We start from the raw sequence: 11,508 nt of genomic DNA on the forward strand, positions 1-11,508 counted from the left end.
TCATGTTTGCAGCACATCTAACTAGTCATGTTTGCAGCACAGCTAATCATGTTTGCTGTACATCTAATCATGTTTGCAGTACAGCTAATCATGTTTGCAGGACATCTAATCATGTTTGCAGTACAGCTAACCATGTTTGCAGTAAACCGAATCATGTTAGCAGCACAGCTAGTCATGTTTTCCAGCACATCTAATCATGTTTGCAGCACATCTAATCATGTTTGCAGTACACCTAATCATGTTTGCAGCACATCTAATCATGTTTCCAGTACATCTAATCATGTTTGCAGTACAGCTAATCATGTTTGCGGCACATCCAATCATCTTTGCAGCACAGCTAATCATGTTTGCAGTACATCTAATCATGTTTGTAGTACAGCTAATCATGTTTGCAGTACATCTAATCATGTTTGCAGTACAGCTAATAATGTTTGCAGTACAGCTAATAATGTTTGCAGCACATCTAATCATGTTTGCAGTACAGCTAATCACATTTGCAGTACAGCTAATCATATTTGCAGCACATCTAATCATGTTTGCAGCACATCTAATCATGTTTGCAGCACATCTAATCATGTTTGCAGCACATCTAATCATGTTTGCAGCACATCTAATCATGTTTGCAGTACAGCTAATCATGTTTGCAGTACAGCTAATCATTGTAGCACATCAAATTATGTTTGCAGTAGAGCTAATCATGTTTGCAGCACATCTAATCATGTTTGCAGCACATCTAATCATGTTTGCAGTAGAGCTAATCATGTTTGCAGCACATCTAATCATGTTTGCATTACACCTAATCATGTTTGCAGCCCATCTAATCATGTTTGCAGCACATCTAATCATGTTTGCAGCACATCTAACTAATCATGTTTGCAGCACATCTAACTAATCATGTTTGCAGTACATCGAATGATGCTTGCAGCACATCTAATCATGTTTGCAGCACATCTAACTAGTCATGTTTGCAGCACATCTAATCATGTTTGCAGTACACCTAATCATGTTTGCACCACATCTAACTAGTCATGTTTGCAACACATCTAATCATGTTTATAGTACACCTAATCATGTTTGCAGTACATCTAATCATGTTTGCAGTACATCTAACTATGTTTGCAGCACAGCTAACTGTTTGCAGTACATCTAATCATGTTTGCAGCACATCTAATCATGTTAGCAGCACATCTAACTAGTCATGTTTGCAGCACATCTAATCATGTTTGCAGTACACCTAATCATGTTTGCAGCACATCTAACTAGTCATGTTTGCAGCACATCTAATCATGTTTGCAGTACAGCTAATCATATTTGCAGCACGCCTAATCATGTTTGCAGCACATCTAATCATGTTTGCAGCATATCTAATCATATTTGCAGCACATCTAATCATGTTTGCAGCACATCTAACTAGTCATGTTTGCAGCACATCTAATCATGTTTGCAGTACACCTAATCATGTTTGCACCACATCTAACTAGTCATGTTTGCAGCACATCTAATCATGTTTATAGTACACCTAATCATGTTTGCAGTACATCTAATCATGTTTGCAGTACATCTAACTATGTTTGCAGCACAGCTAACTGTTTGCAGTACATCTAATCATGTTTGCAGCACATCTAATCATGTTAGCAGCACATCTAACTAGTCATGTTTGCAGCACATCTAATCATGTTTGCAGTACACCTAATCATGTTTGCAGCACATCTAACTAGTCATGTTTGCAGCACATCTAATCATGTTTGCAGTACAGCTAATCATATTTGCAGCACGCCTAATCATGTTTGCAGCACATCTAATCATGTCTGCAGCATATCTAATCATATTTGCAGCACATCTAATCATGTTTGCAGCACATCTAATCATGTTTGCAGCACATCTAATCATGTTTCCAGCACATCTAATCATGTTTGCAGTAGAGCCAATCATGTTTGCAGTAGAGCTAATCATTGCAGCACATCTAATCATGTTTGCAGTAGAGCTAATCATGTTTGCAGCACATCTAATCATGTTTGCAGCACATCTAATCATGTTTGCAGCACACCTAATCATGTTTTCAGCACATCTAACTAGTCATGTTTGCAGCACATCTAATCATGTTTGCAGCACACCTAATCATGTTTGCAGCACATCTAACTAGTCATGTTTGCAGCACATCTAATCATGTTTGCAGTACACCTAATCATGTTTGCAGCACATCTAATCATGTTTGCAGTACAGCTAATCATATTTGCAGTACAGCTAATCATATTTGCAGCACGCCTAAACATGTTTGCAGCACATCTAATCATGTTTGCAGCATATCTAATCATATTTGCAGCACATCTAATCATGTTTGCAGCACATCTAATCATGTTTCCAGCACATCTAATCATGTTTGCAGTAGAGCTAATCATGTTTGCAGTAGAGCTAATCATTGCAGCACATCTAATCATGTTTGCAGTACACCTAATCATGTTTGCAGCACATCTAACTAGTCATGTTTGCAGCACAGCTAATCATGTTTGCTGTACATCTAATCATGTTTGCAGTACAGCTAATCATGTTTGCAGTACATCTAATCATGTTTGCAGTACAGCTAACCATGTTTGCAGTAAACCGAATCATGTTAGCAGCACAGCTAGTCATGTTTGCAGCACATCTAATCATGTTTGCAGCACATCTAATCATGTTTGCAGTACACCTAATCATGTTTCCAGTACATCTAATCATGTTTGCAGTACAGCCAATCATATTTGCGGCACATCCAATCATCTTTGCAGCACAGCTAATCATGTTTGCAGTACATCTAATCATGTTTGTAGTACAGCTAATCATGTTTGCAGTACATCTAATCATGTTTGCAGTACAGCTAATAATGTTTGCAGCACATCTAATCATGTTTGCAGTACAGCTAATCACATTTGCAGTACAGCTAATCACATTTGCAGTACAGCTAATCATATTTGCAGCACATCTAATCATGTTTGCAGCACATCTAATCATGTTTGCAGCACACCTAATCATGTTTGCAGCACATCTAATCATGTTTGCAGCACATCTAATCATGTTTGCAGCACATCTAATCATGTTTGCAGCACATCTAATCATGTTTTGTTTGCAGCACATCTAATCATGTTTGCAGTAGAGCTAATCATGTTTGCAGCACATCTAATCATGTTTGCAGCACATCTAATCATGTTTGCAGTACAGCTAATCATTGTAGCACATCTAATTATGTTTGCAGTAGAGCTAATCATGTTTGCAGTAGAGCTAATCATGTTTGCAGCAAATCTAATCATGTTTGCAGCACATCTAATCATGTTTGCAGTAGAGCTAATCATGTTTGCAGCACATCTAATCATGTTTGCATTACACCTAATCATGTTTGCAGCCCATCTAATCATGTTTGCAGCACATCTAATCATGTTTGCAGCACATCTAATCATGTTTGCAGCACATCTAATCATGTTTGCAGTACATCGAATGATGCTTGCAGCACATCTAATCATGTTTGCAGCACATCTAACTAGTCATGTTTGCAGCACATCTAATCATGTTTGCAGTACACCTAATCATGTTTGCACCACATCTAACTAGTCATGTTTGCAGCACATCTAATCATGTTTGTAGTACACCTAATCATGTTTGCAGTACATCTAATCATGTTTGCAGTACATCTAACTATGTTTGCAGCACAGCTAACTGTTTGCAGTACATCTAATCATGTTTGCAGCACATCTAATCATGTTAGCAGCACATCTAACTAGTCATGTTTGCAGCACATCTAATCATGTTTGCAGTAGAGCTAATCATGTTTCCAGCACATCTAATCATGTTTGCAGTAGAGCTAATCATGTTTGCAGTAGAGCTAATCATTGCAGCACATCTAATCATGTTTGCAGTACACCTAATCATGTTTGCAGCACATCTAACTAGTCATGTTTGCAGCACAGCTAATCATGTTTGCTGTACATCTAATCATGTTTGCAGTACAGCTAATCATGTTTGCAGTACATCTAATCATGTTTGCAGTACAGCTAACCATGTTTGCAGTAAACCGAATCATGTTAGCAGCACAGCTAGTCATGTTTTCCAGCACATCTAATCATGTTTGCAGCACATCTAATCATGTTTGCAGTACACCTAATCATGTTTGCAGCACATCTAATCATGTTTCCAGTACATCTAATCATGTTTGCAGTACAGCTAATCATGTTTGCGGCACATCCAATCATCTTTGCAGCACAGCTAATCATGTTTGCAGTACATCTAATCATGTTTGTAGTACAGCTAATCATGTTTGCAGTACATCTAATCATGTTTGCAGTACAGCTAATAATGTTTGCAGCACATCTAATCATGTTTGCAGTACAGCTAATCACATTTGCAGTACAGCTAATCATATTTGCAGCACATCTAATCATGTTTGCAGCACATCTAATCATGTTTGCAGCACATCTAATCATGTTTGCAGCACATCTAATCATGTTTGCAGCACATCTAATCATGTTTGCAGTACAGCTAATCATATTTGCAGTACAGCTAATCATTGTAGCACATCTAATTATGTTTGCAGTAGAGCTAATCATGTTTGCAGCACATCTAATCATGTTTGCAGCACATCTAATCATGTTTGCAGTAGAGCTAATCATGTTTGCAGCACATCTAATCATGTTTGCATTACACCTAATCATGTTTGCAGCCCATCTAATCATGTTTGCAGCACATCTAATCATGTTTGCAGCACATCTAACTAATCATGTTTGCAGCACATCTAACTAATCATGTTTGCAGTACATCGAATGATGCTTGCAGCACATCTAATCATGTTTGCAGCACATCTAACTAGTCATGTTTGCAGCACATCTAATCATGTTTGCAGTACACCTAATCATGTTTGCACCACATCTAACTAGTCATGTTTGCAGCACATCTAATCATGTTTATAGTACACCTAATCATGTTTGCAGTACATCTAACTATGTTTGCAGCACAGCTAACTGTTTGCAGTACATCTAATCATGTTTGCAGCACATCTAATCATGTTAGCAGCACATCTAACTAGTCATGTTTGCAGCACATCTAATCATGTTTGCAGTACACCTAATCATGTTTGCAGCACATCTAACTAGTCATGTTTGCAGCACATCTAATCATGTTTGCAGTACAGCTAATCATATTTGCAGCACGCCTAATCATGTTTGCAGCACATCTAATCATGTTTGCAGCATATCTAATCATATTTGCAGCACATCTAATCATGTTTGCAGCACATCTAATCATGTTTGCAGCACATCTAATCATGTTTCCAGCACATCTAATCATGTTTGCAGTAGAGCTAATCATGTTTGCAGTAGAGCTAATCATTGCAGCACATCTAATCATGTTTGCAGTAGAGCTAATCATGTTTGCAGCACATCTAATCATGTTTGCAGCACATCTAATCATGTTTGCAGCACATCTAATCATGTTTGCAGCACACCTAATCATGTTTTCAGCACATCTAACTAGTCATGTTTGCAGCACATCTAATCATGTTTGCAGCACACCTAATCATGTTTGCAGCACATCTAACTAGTCATGTTTGCAGCACATCTAATCATGTTTGCAGTACACCTAATCATGTTTGCAGCACATCTAATCATGTTTGCAGTACAGCTAATCATATTTGCAGTACAGCTAATCATATTTGCAGCACGCCTAAACATGTTTGCAGCACATCTAATCATGTTTGCAGCATATCTAATCATATTTGCAGCACATCTAATCATGTTTGCAGCACATCTAATCATGTTTCCAGCACATCTAATCATGTTTGCAGTAGAGCTAATCATGTTTGCAGTAGAGCTAATCATTGCAGCACATCTAATCATGTTTGCAGTACACCTAATCATGTTTGCAGCACATCTAACTAGTCATGTTTGCAGCACAGCTAATCATGTTTGCTGTACATCTAATCATGTTTGCAGTACAGCTAATCATGTTTGCAGTACATCTAATCATGTTTGCAGTACAGCTAACCATGTTTGCAGTAAACCGAATCATGTTAGCAGCACAGCTAGTCATGTTTGCAGCACATCTAATCATGTTTGCAGCACATCTAATCATGTTTGCAGTACACCTAAACATGTTTCCAGTACATCTAATCATGTTTGCAGTACAGCCAATCATCTTTGCAGCACAGCTAATCATGTTTGCAGTACATCTAATCATGTTTGTAGTACAGCTAATCATGTTTGCAGTACATCTAATCATGTTTGCAGTACAGCTAATAATGTTTGCAGCACATCTAATCATGTTTGCAGTACAGCTAATCACATTTGCAGTACAGCTAATCATATTTGCAGCACATCTAATCATGTTTGCAGCACATCTAATCATGTTTGCAGCACATCTAATCATGTTTGCAGCACATCTAATCATGTTTGCAGCACATCTAATCATGTTTGCAGCACATCTAATCATGTTTGCAGCACATCTAATCATGTTTGCAGCACATCTAATCATGTTTGCAGTAGAGCTAATCATGTTTGCAGCACATCTAATCATGTTTGCAGCACATCTAATCATGTTTGCAGTACAGCTAATCATTGTAGCACAACTAATTATGTTTGCAGTAGAGCTAATCATGTTTGCAGTAGAGCTAATCATGTTTGCAGCAAATCTAATCATGTTTGCAGCACATCTAATCATGTTTGCAGTAGAGCTAATCATGTTTGCAGCACATCTAATCATGTTTGCATTACACCTAATCATGTTTGCAGCCCATCTAATCATGTTTGCAGCACATCTAATCATGTTTGCAGCACATCTAATCATGTTTGCAGCACATCTAATCATGTTTGCAGTACATCGAATGATGCTTGCAGCACATCTAATCATGTTTGCAGCACATCTAACTAGTCATGTTTGCAGCACATCTAATCATGTTTGCAGTACACCTAATCATGTTTGCACCACATCTAACTAGTCATGTTTGCAGCACATCTAATCATGTTTGTAGTACACCTAATCATGTTTGCAGTACATCTAATCATGTTTGCAGTACATCTAACTATGTTTGCAGCACAGCTAACTGTTTGCAGTACATCTAATCATGTTTGCAGCACATCTAATCATGTTAGCAGCACATCTAACTAGTCATGTTTGCAGCACATCTAATCATGTTTGCAGTACACCTAATCATGTTTGCAGCACATCTAACTAGTCATGTTTGCAGCACATCTAATCATGTTTGCAGCACATCTAATCATGTTTGCAGTACAGCTAATCATATTTGCAGCACGCCTAATCATGTTTGCAGCACATCTAATCATGTTTGCAGCATATCTAATCATATTTGCAGCACATCTAATCATGTTTGCAGCACATCTAATCATGTTTCCAGCACATCTAATCATGTTTGCAGTAGAGCTAATCATGTTTGCAGTAGAGCTAACCATTGCAGCACATCTAATCATGTTTGCAGTACAGCTAATCATGTTTGCAGCACATCTAATCATGTTTGCAGCACACCTAATCATGTTTGCAGCACATCTAATCATGTTCGCAGTAGAGCTAATCATGTTTGCAGTAGAGCTAATTATGTTTGCAGCACATCTAATCATGTTTGCAGCACATCTAATCATGTTTGCAGTACAGCTAATCATATTTGCAGCACGCCTAATCATGTTTGCAGCACATCTAATCATGTTTGCAGCATATCTAATCATATTTGCAGAACATCTAATCATGTTTGCAGCACATCTAATCATGTTTGCAGCACATCTAATCATGTTTCCAGCACATCTAATCATGTTTGCAGTAGAGCCAATCATGTTTGCAGTAGAACTAATCATTGCAGCACATCTAATCATGTTTCCAGTACATCTAATCATGTTTGCAGTACAGCTAATCATGTTTGCGGCACATCCAATCATCTTTGCAGCACAGCTAATCATGTTTGCAGTACATCTAATCATGTTTGTAGTACAGCTAATCATGTTTGCAGTACATCTAATCATGTTTGCAGTACAGCTAATAATGTTTGCAGCACATCTAATCATGTTTGCAGTACAGCTAATCACATTTGCAGTACAGCGAATCATATTTGCAGCACATCTAATCATGTTTGCAGCACATCTAATCATGTTTGCAGCACATCCAATCATGTTTGCAGCACATCTAATCATGTTTGCAGCACATCTAATCATGTTTGCAGCACATCTAATCATGTTTGCAGCACATCTAATCATGTTTGCAGTAGAGCTAATCATGTTTGCAGCACATCTAATCATATTTGCAGCACATCTAATCATGTTTGCGGTACAGCTAATCATTGTAGCACATCTAATTATGTTTGCAGTAGAGCTAATCATGTTTGCAGCACATCTAATCATGTTTGCAGCACATCTAATCATGTTTGCAGTAGAGCTAATCATGTTTGCAGCACATCTAATCATGTTTGCATTACACCTAATCATGTTTGCAGCCCATCTAATCATGTTTGCAGCACATCTAATCATGTTTGCAGCACATCTAATCATGTTTGCAGCACATCTAACTAATCATGTTTGCAGCACATCTAATCATGTTTGCAGTACATCGAATGATGCTTGCAGCACATCTAATCATGTTTGCAGCACATCTAACTAGTCATGTTTGCAGCACATCTAATCATGTTTGCAGTACACCTAATCATGTTTGCACCACATCTAACTAGTCATGTTTGCAGCACATCTAATCATGTTTGTAGTACACCTAATCATGTTTGCAGTACATCTAATCATGTTTGCAGTACATCTAACTATGTTTGCAGCACAGCTAACTGTTTGCAGTACATCTAATCATGTTTGCAGCACATCTAATCATGTTAGCAGCACATCTAACTAGTCATGTTTGCAGCACATCTAATCATGTTTGCAGTACACCTAATCATGTTTGCAGCACATCTAACTAGTCATGTTTGCAGCACATCTAATCATGTTTGCAGTACAGCTAATCATATTTGCAGCACGCCTAATCATGTTTGCAGCACATCTAATCATGTTTGCAGCATATCTAATCATGTTTGCAGCACATCTAATCATGTTTGCAGCACATCTAATCATGTTTCCAGCACATCTAATCATGTTTGCAGTAGAGCTAATCATGTTTGCAGTAGAGCTAATCATTGCAGCACATCTAATCATGTTTGCAGTACAGCTAATCATGTTTGCAGCACATCAAATCATGTTTGCAGCACACCTAATCATGTTTGCAGCACATCTAATCATGTTTGCAGTAGAGCTAATCATGTTTGCAGTAGAGCTAATCATGTTTGCAGCACATCTAATCATGTTTGCAGCACATCTAATCATGTTTGCAGTAAAGCTAATCATGTTTGCAGTACATCTAATCATGTTTGCAGTACACCTAATCATGTTTGCAGCCCATCTAATCATGTTTGCAGCACATCTAATCATGTTTGCAGTACATCGAATCATGTTTGCAGCACAGCTAATCATGTTTGCAGTAAACCTAATCATGTTAGCAGCACATCTAATCATGTTTGCAGCACATCTAATCATGTCTGCAGCACATCTAATCATGTTTGCAGTACACCTAATCATGTTTGCAGCACATCTAATCATGTTTGCAGTACATCTAATCATGTTTGCAGTACAGCTAATCATGTTTGCAGCACATCCAATCATGTTTGCAGCACAGCTAATCATGTTTGCAGTACATCTAATCATGTTTGTAGTACAGCTAATCATGTTTGCAGTACATCTAATCATGTTTGCAGCACATCTAATCATGTTAGCAGCACATCTAACTAGTCATGTTTGCAGCACATCTAATCATGTTTGCAGTACACCTAATCATGTTTGCACCACATCTAACTAGTCATGTTTGCAGCACATCTAATCATGTTTGTAGTACACCTAATCATGTTTGCAGTACATCTAATCATGTTTGCAGTACAGCTAATCATGTTTGCAGCACATCTAATCATGTTTGCAGCACAGCTAACTGTTTGCAGTACATCTAATCATGTTTGCAGTACATCTAATCATGTTAGCAGCACATCTAACTAGTCATGTTTGCAGCACATCTAATCATGTTTGCAGTACACCTAATCATGTTTGCAGCACATCTAACTAGTCATGTTTGCAGCACATCTAATCATGTTTGCAGTACACCTAATCATGTTTGCAGTACATCTAATCATGTTTGCAGTACAACTCATCATGTTTGCAGCACATCTAATCATGTTTGCAGTACAGCTAATCATATTTGCAGTACAGCTAATAATGTTTGCAGTACATCTAATCATGTTTGCAGCACATCTAATCATGTTTGCAGCATATCTAATCATATTTGCAGCACATCTAATCATGTTTGCAGCACATCTAATCATGTTTGCAGCACATCTAATCATGTTTCCAGCACATCTAATCATGTTTGCAGTAGAGCTAATCATGTTTGCAGTAGAGCTAATCATTGCAGCACATCTAATCATGTTTGCAGTAGAGCTAATCATGTTTGCAGCACATCTAATCATGTTTGCAGCACACCTATTCATGTTTGCAGCACATCTAATCATGTTTGCAGTAGAGCTAATCATGTTTGCAGTAGAGCTAATCATGTTTGCAGCACATCTAATCATGTTTGCAGCACATCTAATCATGTTTGCAGTAAAGCTAATCATGTTTGCAGTAAAGCTAATCATGTTTGCAGTAAAGCTAATCATGTTTGCAGTACATCTAATCATGTTTGCAGTACACCTAATCATGTTTGCAGCCCATCTAATCATGTTTGCAGCACATCTAACTAATCATGTTTGCAGCACATCTAATCATGTTGGCAGTACATCGAATGATGTTTGCAGCACATCTAATCATGTTTGCAGCACATCTAATCATGTTTGCAGCACATCTAACTAGTCATGTTTGCAGCACATCTAATCATGTTTTCTGTACATCTAATCATGTTTGCAGTACAGCTAATCATGTTTGCAGTACATCTAATCATGTTTGCAGCACAGCTAATCATGTTTGCTGTACATCTAATCATGTTTGCAGTACAGCTAATCATGTTTGCAGTACATCTAATCATGTTTGCAGTACAGCTAATCATGTTTGCAGTACAGCTAATCATGTTTGCAGTAAACCTAATCATGTTAGCAGCACATCTAATCATGTTTGCAGCACATCTAATCATGTCTGCAGCACATGTAATCATGTTTGCAGTACATCTAATCATGTTTGCAGCACATCTAATCATGTTAGCAGCACATCTAACTAGTCATGTTTGCAGCACATCTAATCATGTTTGCAGTACACCTAATCATGTTTGCACCACATCTAACTAGTCATGTTTGCAGCACATCTAATCATGTTTGTAGTACACCTAATCATGTTTGCAGTACATCTAATCATGTTTGCAGTACAGCTAATCATGTTTGCAGTACATCTAACTATGTTTGCAGCACAGCTAACTGTTTGCAGTACATCTAATCATGTTTGCAGTACATCTAATCATGTTTGCAGCACATCTAAC

This window comes from Oncorhynchus kisutch, linkage group LG21, assembly GCF_002021735.2.
Source record: "Oncorhynchus kisutch isolate 150728-3 linkage group LG21, Okis_V2, whole genome shotgun sequence".
Taxonomy (NCBI): Eukaryota; Metazoa; Chordata; class Actinopteri; order Salmoniformes; family Salmonidae; genus Oncorhynchus; species Oncorhynchus kisutch.